The sequence below is a fragment of the Lupinus angustifolius genome, chromosome LG10 (genome assembly GCF_001865875.1).
Source record: "Lupinus angustifolius cultivar Tanjil chromosome LG10, LupAngTanjil_v1.0, whole genome shotgun sequence".
Classification (NCBI taxonomy): Eukaryota; Viridiplantae; Streptophyta; class Magnoliopsida; order Fabales; family Fabaceae; genus Lupinus; species Lupinus angustifolius.
This window is the reverse complement of record NC_032018.1, coordinates 16,112,249-16,118,248: the sequence shown is the minus strand read 5'-3', so window position 1 is coordinate 16,118,248 and position 6,000 is coordinate 16,112,249.

The following is a 6,000-nucleotide window of genomic DNA, read 5'->3' as shown; positions in this document are numbered from 1 at the left end:
ATATCCGATTAGAATTTCGGATTTCGGCATTCCGAGTGAAAAATATTTAGAAAATAGGTATGAGTGTATTCAGGGTCTATATTGACTCGAAATGAAATTACGAAGCCAACGGTGCGATCGGAATTCGATTCCGAGTTACGGAACTCAAAAACCACTTTTTGAGCCGTACCGGGTGGATTTCGGCCCTGACAGTGGTTCAGAACCGACTGTCTCCGAAAATTACCAAAATTTACCACAAAATAGGAAATAATATTTCAAGACTAAAACTCAACTACAGTTTCGTCTAATTCTTTACCGAAATTGCCCAGAAATTCATTTTCGAATATATAATTTAATAAAAATATTAATAAAATCTTATAATTCGAAATCGTAAAATTCGCGGTGTTACATGCAAGTCTTGACTCTTTACGCTTTCAACTATGAAGCTTCACATTATTGTCCATAGGAGTTGAGTAGGATTTATATCCTAGTAAGCTAGTGTCTTGAAGTAAATCTAGCACATACTTTATTTGGCACAAATTTATTCCATCCTTAGTTCTAGCAACTTATATTCCTAGGAAGATATTCAACTTGCCAAGGTCGTTAATGCTAGATTCTTGATCAAGCATTAGCTTAAGAGAATTGATTTATCTAAATTGTTGCCAACAATCAGTAAATCATCAACATAGACTAGTATAGCAGTGAATTGTCCTGAACTAGATTTAGTGAACAAAGAATAATCAACCTTAGATTGAAGATATCCATACTTGATGAACACTCCAGTTAATTTTACATTTCATTGTCTGCTAATTATCCGTTATACTCCATACTAGGATTTCTGAAGTTTGCCAACTAAGAATGTGTCATTTACAATAAGATTTGGAGGAGACTTCATATAAATTTCTTCCAAATTTTGTGTTCCTACAAATTAGAAGAATAGGAACTTATATTATTGATGCAAATTTTGCATAGATTATACTCAACTTATAACAAACTTAAATAATAAAAAGTAATTACTCACTTTGGTCCTTAAAATATTTTGTGTGTACCAATTTAGTCTTGGAAAAAATAAAAGTTTAAACTAGTACTCAAAGATCGCGAATGTGAGTCAAAATAGTTTCTATCAATAGTCATAAAAGATACTAAAAAATCAATTTGACCTACATTTGATACTTTAGGGTAATTTTGATTTTTAAAACTTTCATGGACCAAATTGGTACATGCAAAAGTTTTAAATGACTAAATTAAGTGTTTAATCATAAAAAAAAACCAATCACAATACTAACACAACATAAAGGGAAAAAAACTGCAACAAAAGAAATCTCAGAATTCAAACCATAGCTACTGAATAATTTGACAAGAAATGTACACATCCATAAGGATGATTAACCCCAATACACATGAACACCAATAGCTAACAAGAAAATGCATATTAGAGCAAAGTAGAGAATAGCATGCACTAATATGGATAATCCACTTGTGTGAAAGCTTCCAAACTCAATGACCTTGTTCCTACCAGGTATTTGAACAAGCAAGCCAGGTGTTAAAAGAATGAAGAGCACTACAGACACAAATATTGGACCCCAATCTCCCATCTTCTATTCTTCTTTAATTTCTTCTCTTAATTTCTGTGCTTTCTTGGTCTCTTTCACTATAGTTTTTGGTTCTTGTTCATTTGCTAATGAGAATGAATAGGGAAATGGGGCATAATTAAAAGGAGAAGGGTGGCAAAAAAGGTAATGACTTTCGCATAAGAGACAAGCAATTGATGACTAGGAAAAAGTTGAAGGTTAAATAAACAAGCTATTCTGATTCAGATTATACAATTCACCTCCATACACACCAAACTAAAAATAAGAAGATTCATCCTTGTATATAATACAACGGATTGCTTAACAAAAAAAAAGATTAAGGATTCTCTCTAAGTACTTTTTCGATAAGGAAAAATTGTATTAAAATGAGCACAATGAGTGCTCACCCAATACAAGAGAAAGATCAAGTAATGATTTGTTTAGAACTTAGAATGATACAAACTTTTGGGTCCATACACCAATTTGAAAAAGATAAAGAAGTGTTGTTTGTAATATTGATGAACCAAATCCAAGATCTGGTTTGAATTAAATCAAATAAATGCACATAGCTTGGTGTCTTCTCGAAAAAAGTCGCTTCATTTCGCATAATCCAAATAGACCAAACCACCGCAAACCAAAACAATTGCCACATATTAGCATTAATTCTTCTTCCATGCGAGTCATGAAGATTGAAAAGATCTAGAATTGTATATGGTAATGTAAAGGGAATCTGCAGCCAAGAGTAGAACCATTTCCAAACACTTGCAACAAAGTCACAAGATATAAACAGGTGATCAATAGACTCAACATGATTATTGCATAATATACAAGTCATATGGTTGATCCTAAGAATAATATTTCTTTTAAATAGCTTGGAAGTCTTCTTCTCAGCAACTTCCAAACAAAGCAACAAATATTTGAAAGGACACAGTTAATCTAGATGCTAAACTCAAGTACTAAAAACAATAACTTTAAAAATAAAGGAAAACACAATTTGATATGAGATACATTTATATATGTAATTACAATAAAAATAATATTTGTGTCATTGAAAATAAATTGACTAACAAAAAATTTCTTGTCCAATACTCGAGGATCCTTGTTCAACAAAAGTGTATAATTTTATGTAATTTGTTTGAAAAAACAAAAACAAAATTAAGAAATTTATTGACCAGTCATAAAAGTCACAGTTAGAGTGACACACTCCTAGCGAGTTTCATAATAATAATTATGAGAAAAATGTAATTATAGTTATTATTGTGCTTGTGATTTAATAATTATATTAATATTAGAATTAAATATTTTGTTCACATTTTACTTCCAACTATTTTTAGGACTTGAACTTATAACTTCTTTATAATTAAATATAAATAGCAAGCTTATTGTTATTTATGGGATAAGTGACTTGGTTTAGTGACTAATGACATTATAACACACTTGTTTTAGCAAAGAAATGAAAGGGGGACAATAATTTAGAAAGAAGTATGCTTTTGAAGGCCACTTTGGCTTGATAGAAAAAAGACACTTTCTAATTACTTACAAGCTAAACATTCGAATTCGGTATTATATTAAAACATTTAAAGAAAAGGACAACTATGTTTATGTTCAAGGCCCCATAAGTTTAAATTATTCATGCCACTATTTGAATTTCTTTGTAAGAAATTATTTTACAAAACAAAACTACTTCCATAGAGTTCTATCTTAAAAATATATATATTATCATAACAACTAACAGTTTACCTGCACTTTTTTTTATATTTCATGCCACAATATTGGGACACTGAAAAAAAAATGAGTGTGATATCTATAAACCATCAATATAAAAATTTATACATAATCAATACATTATTTATAAGTTGTTTGTATTATTTTTTATAAAATAAATAATGATCGAAAATGAATGATGAATGATTGATTAATAGTGTAAAAACTCTTATACCATCAGTGTATATATTTATCTCAATAAAAATATTGTATATTAATATTCCCTGATAATAAAATATAATTTAAATTCTTTAACTTCGCATTTTTGTGCCTTTTCTTAACTCATAATTTTCAATTATTGGATCTCTTAGACGAGACATAAGAAATAATATTAAAACAAAGACGGTATAATCAAAACAGGAAAGTGTAAAACTAAAAAATAGGGCGTTATTATGCCGTAAAAATTGTGGAGTGTAAGATAAAACAATAAAAGTGTTATATCTATTTACGGTAATCGTAAATATATATATATGTATATATATATATAATCATTGTACAATTTATTATTTATTTATATTACTTTTTTAAAGAATGAATAACGATTAAATATGAATGGTAAATAATGCATTGATGAAGCACATATAATGGTGAATAATGCAATAATAACGTAAAAAACTCAAACATTTTTAGTGAATATTTCTTTTTTGTTATAAGGGAACTTTTTATAAGCAGGTAACCTCAACTCAGTTAAAATTATACTAATATCTAATTTTTTATCTATAAAATTGAGTGCATGAATAATATAAATTATAAAGTTCTATGTAATGGGTCATTATTGGAGCTAAATTTAAATTCGACCTCACTCATTCACTATCTAACTAATATTTGTGTATTAATGGTGTAAACAAGCTAGGTTTTTTGTCCGTGCTCTATACATCACCTATAATAAGTTAAACACTTTCCATAAATATGTCATATCAAGACTTAAATAATTCCAAAGTTTAGACTATTTAAATTACCTATTAAGTTTAACATATTTGACTTATTTAATTATATTGTATATTTACATTATGCTATTTTAATCTAGCATATTTCATTACATATGAAATTTTAATATATAAAATTACAAACAAAAATATAATTTAATTATTTATGTCATATTAGAAGCAACTCTAGTGGCCTATTTTATGATAGAATAGACTTCTAAATATGCTTACATGGTGTCATAACAAACTTTTACAAAAACCATGCTTATACCTTAACTTGTTTAAGCATATCGGGTCCATGCTACTATTTATTATTTAGGTCGAATTTGTTTAAGGTAAAACTTAATTTAACCTGTACTACCCTTAATCAAAAATCAACCAAAAATTACTTTTAATATAGACAATTCATAACATTTTAGAAGTACAATTTTATTTAATAAGCGAAATTGTACTAAAGAAGCACAAAGGGTGCTAACCCTAATAGAAGAGGACGATCATAATTTGAAACACACAAGCTATTGGATCATTACACCAATTAGCAAAAAGTAAAACTCATATGCATAAAACTACTTTTGATTAAAACCAGGAACAAGATCAGACTTGGAACAAATCCATTATATGCATAAAACTCATAGGCTTATCTGAAAAAATGATGTCGTTCATCATTAACCAGATTGACCAAACAAAAGAAAACCACAACATCTTCCACAATTTAGCTCCTGTATTTTATGACCCATATCATCATTCATGTTTAAACAAGTGTGAAGGTCCAATTACCCAATAGCATAGGTCAATCTACATCCATATTGGAGGAAGTCAATCACCCAATTATTGAAGGCAGAAATCCTTCAATCAAACAAGTGTGAAGGTCCAAAACTCGTCAGATCAAGTTCATGGTACACATTTTACCAATTAGCACTCTACATGAGGTGATTCTCGATACGACTTCTAAGGTTCCTTGGCCCAGAAAGGGTGGAATATGCCATAGGGGTAGTCAACGAGGGAAGTTGCAACCACCACCTAGGGGTAGCTTCGTTGATAAGAAAGATCAAAGGTTACGTCAGAAGACTGAACGAAGATGTCTCGATGGATGACTGGACCTATCAATGGAAGAAGATGTGAAGAAGAAGAAGCGTGTAGAAGGAGATGTGAAGACGAAGACGGGCCAATGAAGACTAGACTGGACGGTGATAGGAGATGTCGATGGAAGATTGAACCAACATGAAACTAGTCTACAAGAGAAGAAGTGGAGAAAAAATAGGAGAAAGTATGAAAGATGAGTCAAAAAACCTAGGACTACCTTAAACAATTTCGTTTTGGCTCGTTATATTAAAAAAATATACTTGCAGGAACCGATTGGTTAGTCACAATTCGGTCAATTCCTCCATTTTGACCAAAACTGGCCGAATTGACCTTGTTTTCACTGATTTTGTTGCTTGGCTTGTACAATAATTGTGTCGTACTAGTTGGTGATCTAGTTCGCTGGTTTTATGGTAGAAACGGTTGAGACGATCTAGTTTTTACATCACCACTTTATGGAACAAAAGTTAATTTTTATTTGCGAAAATATTTCCAATAATATTTTTCAAGTATGAGATTATTGTCTTTATTAAAATATACACAAACTTCAATCCTTCTTTTTAAAAATGTTTTTGTCTTAATCAATTAGGGATCTCTAATGTTATTAGAATAAATTTTAAAAGATTATAATAAAGGGGATTATATATTGACCGTTCAAATAGGAAAAGAAAATATGTCGT